Source organism: Podarcis muralis, chromosome 12 (assembly GCF_964188315.1).
Source record: "Podarcis muralis chromosome 12, rPodMur119.hap1.1, whole genome shotgun sequence".
Classification (NCBI taxonomy): domain Eukaryota; kingdom Metazoa; phylum Chordata; class Lepidosauria; order Squamata; family Lacertidae; genus Podarcis; species Podarcis muralis.
Genome location: NC_135666.1, coordinates 1,543,699 through 1,553,121, shown reverse-complemented (window position 1 = coordinate 1,553,121; position 9,423 = coordinate 1,543,699). Strand labels below are relative to the sequence as shown.

The window sequence follows — 9,423 nt, the reverse complement described above, 5'->3', positions numbered from 1 at the left end:
GGGGGGCTGCGGCCCAAAAATGTTTGGGAACTGCAATCTAGGACCTGGGACTTCAGACCCTGAGGACATCTCCCCAGGGTCTCAACCCTCTGAGGCATCTGTAGACCAGTGGATTACAGTGGCAGAGGTGTCTTCCTGGGCTTCAAAGAAGGAGGTGCAGAGACTCGGGCTTCACCTGGGATGGGCCACAACTCGGAGGAAACCGCTTCCCCTCCCAGCTCCCCAATCTGATCTCCCTAACTTTCAGGCTGCACGGAGCCCCAACAGCACCCCCCCCGCTAGATCCCCATTTTTGTACAGTGCCCTCTCTTTTTAACTACCCAGTAAACTAGCTCACTCCCAGAAAAGACTAGATTCCCCTCTTTTTTGCAGCCCTTACTCTGCTTCCTTTGCCAAATTCCCCCCTCTGCCCCTCCTATCATCCTTTACATCTCCCAGGTCCAGAGGCAAGGGCCACGATGTCTTCCCAGCCGATGGAGGGCGGGGGGGGGGGGGAGTCAGGCAGCAGGAAAAGGCTTCTCCGCTTGCATCCTTCCTTTCTGCTCAGCCCCCCCCCCCCAAGACTCACGCGCACATCCCCACCTGACAATGGCCCCCTCCAAAGCATCGCAGCCAGGATCAGGCCCCCAGAAGACTGGAAGGAAGAAAGGGGGTGGGAGAGGCACGCTGCCTTGAAGGGGTGGGACCCCCCCAACACCCACCCACTTCCACCACCCCCCTCAACTCGCCACGCCCGCAGCCTTGCGGGGAAGGGCGACCCGTGAACGTGGCTCAGCTGCACGTGGGATCTGGTTCCTTCTTGTCTGGTTTTGGCTACAGCCAAGCAGGAGGCAAGGATGGGGATGAAAGGAGATGCAGCCCGGGGGGGGGGCACGCTTCCCCTGCAAGCTTTTTCTGGCCAAGGGGGAGACCAGCTCAGATCCCCCAAAACACAGCATCTCTGGGGGTGTGGAAGGCGCGGGGCTCCTCCTGCGCTCCGGCTCTGGAGGAAGAAAACGCAGAGAGAGGGGGCTGGGGATGAGCTGGGGGCGCTCGGCTTGCCAAGGGTTAAAAGGAACTGAGCCGAATTCCTAGAGAGGAGAGGACAGAAGGGGGGCAGGTCTTCCAGAACCAAAGCCTCTCCCTCCCAAGTCACTTCCTGCAAGGGGGGGGCGGGCGGTGGATGTTTTGTGTGTCTCCTTTGCAAGCTTTGCTGCCTGGCTGGCTCCTGCTGCAATCTGGTGAGTCTCCTCTCTCTTTCCTCCCTTTGGGGGAGAAGGGGGTCCCAGGGCTGCAGGCGGGGATGCAGGGGGGCCGTGTTCAGATCATGCATGCCCCCCAGGGTCCTGCACCCCCCTTGCCAGGGGGCGGGTCACTTCCTGCAAGCGTGGATGTTTTGTGTGTCTCCTTTGCAAGCTTTGCTGCCTGGCTGGCTCCTGCTGCAATCTGGTGAGTCGCCTCTCTCTTTCCTCCCTTTGGGGGAGAAGGGGGTCCCAGGGCTGCAGGCGAGGGTGCAGGGGGCCCATGTTCAGATCATGCGTGCCCCCCCAATATCAGCGAGTAGAGGGTCCTGACCCCCTCCTTGCTCTCTGGCAAGCCGGGGGGGGGCGGTTTTGCAGGAGGGCTGCAACCCTGTTCTTCCTTTACAGCAAACTGGCGGCTAACAGATTGAGGTTGAATCCTGACAAGCAGAAGTACTGTTTTTGGGGACAGGAGGCAGGCGGGTGTGGGGCTGCCTTTGAAGGTGACCCAGAAACTACAACTAATCCAGAATGTGGCAGCCAGACTGGGGACTGGGAGCAGCCGCCAAGACCACATAACACCGGTCTTGAAAGACCTACATTGGCTCCCAGTACGTTTCCGAGCACAATTCAAAGTGTTGGTGCTGACCTTTAAAGCCCTAAACGGTCCAGTATATCTGAAGGAGCGCCCCCCCCATCATTGTACCCGGACACTGAGATCCAGCGCCAAGGGCCTTCTGGTGGTTCCCTCACTGCGAGAGGCCAAGTTACAGGGAACCAGGCAGAGGGCCTTCTCGGTGGTGGCGCCCTCCCTGTGGAACGCCCTCCCACCAGATGTCAAAGAGAACAACAACTACCAGACTTTTAGAAGACATCTGAAGGCAGCCCTCTTTAGGGAAGCTTTTAATGTTTGATGTATTAGAGTATTTTAATATATTTTTTTTGGAAGCCGCCCAGAGTTGGCGGGGTACAAATAGATTATTATTATTATTATTATTATTATTATTATTATTATTATTATTATAGCAAAGGCTGCTCACCGCTTTGTGGAGAAGCAATGGCTTTCATCCCCCCAGACTTGAGTTTGCTGCAATAGCCGAGGAGTCTCCTGGGTCTCCAGAGCCCAGTCTAGTCCTGTGGAGTTCCAGTCAGTCAGGCTGGAGGATGCGGACTAAGTGCTGGGATCAGTCTGAGCCCCTCTTGGAGGATGAGAAAGAGCAGGGAGAGGGGGCTGGCTGGGCCGGGGGGGGGGTCAGTGCCTCCCTGCCGGAGTGGGTGCTCCCTTCCTGCTTGGAGGAGGCGGGGTAAATCCGGAATGTGTCCTTTTTTTGAAAATGCATCTCTGGGTTATATGTGGGGCTGAGGAATTCGTTCATCCCCCCCCAAATATAGTACTGCCCCCCACAAGGTCTGAGGGACGGTGGACCAGCCCCCTGCTGAAAAAGGTTGTTGACCCCTGTTTAGGCTTTATCTCCCCCCCCATGTGTAACGGATTCACCCCGCCAACTAAAAGTAAAGGTAAAGGTACCCCTGCCCATACGGGCCAGTCTTGCCAGACTCTAGGGTTGTGCGCCCATCTCACTCAAGAGGCCGGGGGCCAGCGCTGTCCGGAGACACTTCCGGGTCACGTGGCCAGCGTGACATCGCTTCTCTGGCGAGCCAGAGCTGCACACGGAAACGCCATTTACCTTCCCGCTAGTAAGCGGTCCCTATTTATCTACTTGCACCTGGAGGTGCTTTCGAACTGCTAGGTTGGCAGGCGCTGGGACCGAACAACGGAAGTGCACCCCGCCGCGGGGATTCGAACCGCCGACCTTTCGATCAGCAAGTCCTAGGCGCTGAGGCTTTTACCCACAGCGCCACCCGCATCCATACACCCCGCCAACTGCTCCCCATTAAATATAGCAGACCCACCTCATTACACCCCCCCGGCCTCTTCTCCCCCCCCCCCAATGCTCCTTCTCCCCACCTCGTCTGGTTCCACAGCCGCGACTTCTCCTCCGCCACCAAGAAAAGATGGATGAGGCGGTCTTGCCAGAATCCCTCCGCCATCTGTGAGACAGAAAGGTGAATGAGAAGTCAGAGGTGGAGCTGTGCATGGTGAACGAGAGGTGGGCCACAGAAAAAGCCTCACCTGCCGAGGGCATTTGGACATTGGCAGCCATTTCATATTTTAGTTATGTGAAAATGGATGCACCCTGCTTTGGGCTCTTGGATCCCACCAGTGACCATCATCTAAGAAAGGAGTGGATTCACTCCACTAACTGCCCCCCATTAAATATACCAGACCCACCTCATGATGTGTAAATTACACGAATTTCTGCAATTTCCCACAGGCTCCCTTGTGAGGATCTTGTGAGAGGGGAAACTTAGTTATTTAGAGACTTAGGCAGGAGCTGAACGGACAAGAACAGTCTTATTTACAAATTAAGAGGTCCATGAAACAAATTTGGGGTCAGGAGGTGCATTCTTCCAAAGAAAAGTTGGCTTATTACTTAAACTAAATAGAAATATCTCACTGTAGTACATGCACAGCTTTTCTTAAACTTCAGTTGCTAAAAGCTCTCTTGTTGCACTTCAGTGGGAAGTTCAGGTTTCTACCATAGGAGGTAAAAGAATTAACTCGGTTTCTGTTCATTTACTTCGTTATGACCAGGGTTACACTTAAATACTTTTAATACAGCACAGCTTCCTTCTTTGCCTAATACTTTGGTTCCTGAGCGAGGGGCACTTTTCGCCGGTCCACCTCTCTTAGCCATCCCACTCCTGAGGGATTTCCCACAGACCCAGGGGATCCCCTCAGGCCTTGTTATTCATTTTGGGGTCTCCTTTTCCTAGCACACCTCTCCCCTCCTGACTGGAAGGAGACCCTGCTTTAGTCCATTTCCCCACAGCTCCTCCCTCTCCTGCCTCCTCAAACTCAGACCTCCAGATTACAGTGGTGCCCCGCAAAATGAATGCCTCGCAAGACGGGGAAAACCCGCTAGACAAAAGGGTTTTCCGTTTTTGAGTTGCTTCACAAGACGATTTTCCCTATGGGCTTGCTTCGCAAGACGGAAACGTCTTGCAAGTCTTGCTATTTCCCCCCCGCTTTCCTCCCCTTTTTCCAAGCCGCTAAGCCGTTAATAGCCTTTTAGCAGCTCAGCCGCTAAGCCTTTAATAGCCGCTAAACCGCTAATAGCGCTAATCCGCTTAGCCGCTAATACGGTTGCTTCGCAAGACGAAAAAACCGCTAGACGAAGAGAATCGCGGAACGGATTCCTTTCGTCTTGCGAGGCACCACTGTACTGTATTTTTCGCTCTGTAAGACACACCAGACCACAAGACACACCTAGTTTTTGGAGGAGGAAAACAAGAAAGAAATTATTCTGAATCTCAGAAGCCAGAACAGCAAGAGGGATCACTGCGCAGTGAAAGCAGCAACCCCTCTTGCTGTTCTGGCTTCTGGGATAGCTGCACAGCCTGCATTCGCTCCATAAGACGCACACACATTTCCCCTTACTTTTTAGGAGGGAAAAGGTGAGTCTTATAGAGCAAAAAATACGGTAAATCCTGCCTCCATACTCTCCCCAGACCCTCCACTAGGGTCCTTCCTACCTAAGCTGTGAGACTCCTTCTTCTGGCTATAGAGATTCTTCCCTCAGACAGAGCCTCTCTGAATAATAGCAATTACTATTATTATTTTATAATCCTCACTTCCCCTCTCAGATCAGGCCCTGCCCAACTCTCTCCCTCACAAAGGGCTCCTCGGATTTTCCCTCCAAAAGGGCTGGCAGCCAATCAGAGACAGAGAGAGGCTCCCGCCCCCTGGTGGAACCTCGGAGGCACTGCACCCCCCACACTCCGCTCTGGCTCCACTGTCCCTCACAGGCCATTTCCTAACATCACTACAGGGGGACTCCTTTTCCTAGCAGATCTCTCCCCTCCTGACTGGATGGAGACCCTGCTTTAGTCCATTTCCCCACAGCTCCTCCCTCTCCTGCCTCCTCAGACTCAGACCTCCAGATTAAATCCTGCCTCCATATTCTCCCCAGACCCTCCACTGGGTCGCCTTCCTCTCTAAGCTGCTGTGAGACTCCTTCTTCTGGCTAGAGAGATTCTCCCCTCAGATCAGAGCCAGTTCTCCCTCAGAAAAGAGCCTCTCCGAATAATAATAATAATAATAATAATAATACCCCTCTCTGATCAGGCCCTGCCCAACTCTTTCCCTCAGAAAGGGCTTCTTGGGTTTTCCCTCCAAAAGGGCTGGCAGCCAATCAGAGAGAGAGGGGGGGCTCCTGCCCTCTGCTGGAACCTCGGAGGCACTGCACCCCCCACACTCTGTTCTGGCTCTGAGGGAAAATACCTCGTGGGAGACAACTAGGAAGAAGAAAGGATACAGATAAACTGACCGAGTCTTCTCTTGTCATTTGTATATCACAATCAGTTTACAGGAATATCTGCAACATATGGTTCATTATTAGAGGTCAGCGCCTGAGATGGAGGCAAATGCTCGAAACTGCAGATTCCAACACCCCACCCCCCCACCCCGTTTCTGGAAGGTCTGTGTGGAACTTGAGGCTTTTTCCCCACGCTTGAGGCTTTATGTTATTATTATTATTGTTGTTTCTGGGTATTATTACTAGTACTATTACCGCTGTTCCAGAGCAGAGTGCCACCATTTTAAAATACTTTAAAACAAATAACAGTCACAGGAATAGGCTGGGTCCTCCGTTGCCAGAGGCCTTGGGAAAGAGGGGGAGGTGCCTGTGTGGGGAGGGAATCCCCCAAGGGGGGTCTGCCCCCAGGATGCCCTCTCTTGGGCCACCCCCACCCAAGACTCTCAAGGGGGTGAAGCTACCAAGAGGGCCCCCTTGCCAAATTTCACAGCCAAGAGGGTCTGTAGGGAAGAAGGTGGTTCTTCACATATTGGGGGGCAGTTTTTTAATGTTTCATGCTGTATTGTGTTTTTAATATTTGGTTGGGAGCCTCCCAGAGGGGCAGGGAAAACCCAGCCAGATGGGTGGGGGGTAAATAATAAATCCCTATTATTATATTATACTCCTGTGAGAACTTTGAATTGGACCTGGAAATGAAGGGACCACCAATGCCGCTGTTTTAAAACAGGAATTAAATGTGTTCTCAGGGGTTGTAATGGGAGGGATTCAATGAGATGGGGTAGACCCATGGATGCTCCTTGGAGAAAAAGGGGGGAAATAAATGCCCTTCATAAAGAAAGGGAGCCCAGCCAACAATCTGGAGCAGATTCTGAACCATCCTCAAGAGCAGTTCCACTTAGAGGGCATTGCGATGATCCTATCTGATCCACAGCAGAGAGTACCCTGGCCATGTCATCTCTGCTCCAAGGGGACAGTGGTGGGCAAGCTGGCCAGAGCTGGAAAGGGGCACTTACAAACAGAATTTATTTACAATCATAGGAGGAATGTGAGCCCTTCTCACTTGTTTATAGTGCTATCCTTTGGCCCTCAGACCTAAGAAAAAGGGATTCCACCCCAGCAGTTTGTCTTGAGAACTTTGCACATGCCAAGTGGCTAGAAAATGGGACAGAAGCAGGAAGGAAGTGGTCACTGAGTTCAGAGTCTGGGCTGTGTTGCAGTCCAGCCCTGGTTCCTAATAAGATTCCGGGAATCTTTTTCTTTTCCTGGCTGTGTATCAATTTCATAACAGAACAATGTATTTGCTTTGTAGGGTTTGCAAAGGCCTCTACTTAGGAAAGACAGAACTTGGCAGTAGGACCAAGAGCTTTCTTCCGATCTCTTGGGGGATTCCACAGAGCCCAGATGGATGAGCCAGAATCCGCTGGCCCTGAAGCAGGAAGAGGCCATGCCATCCAAACTGGGAGCAGCGGTGGAATCTGGGAAAACTGTCTGCTGAAGATCCAGGTTGAGGAGAACACCTTCAGCTCAGTAGTGGAAAGACAAAATTTCAGGCAGTTCTGCTACCAGGAGACTGAAGGACCCCGAGAGGTTTGCAGCCGACTCCACCACCTTGACTGTCAGTGGCTGAAGCCAGAAAGGCACACGAAAGCCGAGATGCTGGACCTGGTGATCTTGGAGCAGTTCCTGGCTGTCCTTCCGCCAGAGATGGAGAGCTGGGTGAGGGAATGTGGAGCGGAGACCAGTTCCCAGGCGGTGGCCCTGGCGGAAGGATTCCTCCTGAGTCAGGCAGAGGAGAGGAAACAGGCAGAGCAGCAGGTGAGAGAGACTTTCCTCTGGATACTCCCAAGGGGCTCCAAACAGGAGGGAGAGTATCCCAAAATTCTCCCAATCTTATTTGGAAAGCCTCCAAGGAATGAGATCAGGTACCCCTAAAGCTTTTGCCTCTCCCAGTCCTTTTCTAATGTTTCTCTCCATTCTCTGCTTCCAATCCCCTTTGCCCTTTCAGGGAAATATTATCTTTGCAGAAACGGGCCTGGATTCCTCTGTGGCAGAGAAGACTCCATTGGAGACCAAAGAGAGACCACTGGGTAAGGAGGAAGAGGGTTTTTTCCCATTTGGTCACACATTCTGTAGATTTTGCCACTAATCTGTGGGGAGGACACGAGGGGCCAAGAGCCCAAAGTGGGGACATGTATTTTTACCTAGCGAAGATACAAATGTCAAAATGCACTCAGTAGGTGAGACTTTTTACAGGTCCACCTGTAGTTAGAGATGCACTGCTTCACCTCTAAGAGAAGTATGTGAAAATGGCCTGCCACTTACCTTTGTCTCTCACAGGTGTCAGAATGATGCTGGCAAGAGATGCTTATCCACCTTTGCATGAAGGCAGAGATGCAGCAGCTATGGAACCAGATCAGGTAGGGAGAATGAAGGATTCTGGCGAAAGAGTCCCTAATGAATCTCTCTCCTCCTTCTCTTGGCTGTAAAGGCCATTGCAGGAGCCTTATGTTCTGAGAATGGTGAACAATCACCTCACGTTGACTAGCCTCCTGAATGTTACTAATACAATTGTACCTCTGGTTACGTACTTCATTCGTTCTGGAGGTCCGTTCTTAACCTGAAACTGTTCTTAACCTGAAGCACCACTTTAGCTAATGGGGCCTCCTGCTGCTGCTGCACTGCTGGAGCACGATTTCTGTTCTTATCCTGAAGCAAAGTTCTTAACCTGAAGCGCTATTTCTGGGTTAGCGGAGTCTTTAACCTGAAGCGTATGTAATACAAGGTACCACTATTATTTATCAGTAGTTGCAGTTTTATTTACAGATTTAACATTTAATGATGAAATAGGCTTCTAAGCAGTTGACAAATCATGAAAACAGTGGCCAGAATTCACCTTTCCCCTCATTCCCCTCCCCGTGACCCGCAGTACCCTCTGAAGTTGACTTTAATTCATTGTGAAGGTTCCCCCCACCTCCAGAACAGTAGATGGGGAAAGCAAAGAGAGGATCCTTCCTTCTGGGAAACTGGAATCGATGAGCAGAGAGAATTACCGTATTTTTCGCTCTATAACACACACCTGACCATAACACGCACGTAGTTTTTAGAGGAGGAAAACAAAAAAAAAAAAAATTCTGAAAGAAATAGTGGATGTATCATTTTTGTGCTTCATGCTGTGGCCACAGACATGTGATTTGATGGTGAGTTTGGGGTAGCCCGATGCAAAAATCCTGAGAATCCATGTGGATCTGTGCTTTGTAACCACGTTTTTGCACCATTGCAGCCCCAGGCAACAGTGGGTGTGTGATTTTTTTGGTGCAGGCTGTAGCCATGGACATGCTATGTGATCTGATGGTGAATTTGGGCTGACCCAATGCAAAGATCCTGAGGATCCATGTGGATCCATGCTTTGTAACCACGTTTTTGTACCATTGCAGCCCCAGGCAACAGTGGGTGCGTGATTTTTATGGTGCAGGCTGTAGCCATGGACATGCTATGTGATCTGATGGTGAATTTGGGGTGACCCAATGCAAAGATCCTGAGGATCCATGTGGATCCATGCTTTGTAACCACGTTTTTGCACCATTGCAGCCCCAGGCAACAGTGGGTGCGTGATTTTTTTGGTGCAGGCTGTAGCCATGGACATGCTGTGTGATCTGATGGTGTACCTTTACCTTTTAATGCAATGATCCCGAGGATCCATGTGGATCCGTGCTTTGTAACCACATTTTAAGTGGGGAGGGAAGGAAAAACAGAAGGGACAAGGAGCACGAGAGGGGTGTGCGGAGAAGCAGCTGGCTAACAATGCAGGAGAGGGGCTTAACGGG

At 51.5% G+C, this 9,423-nt stretch overlaps 1 protein-coding gene across 1 annotated transcript in view; it reads left to right on the top strand.

Moving 5' to 3' along the window:
* Nucleotides 1-9,423, top strand: part of LOC144324989 (uncharacterized) — a 70,761-nt gene that overhangs the window by 38,564 nt on the left and 22,774 nt on the right. The gene's annotated exons all lie outside the window — the stretch shown is intronic.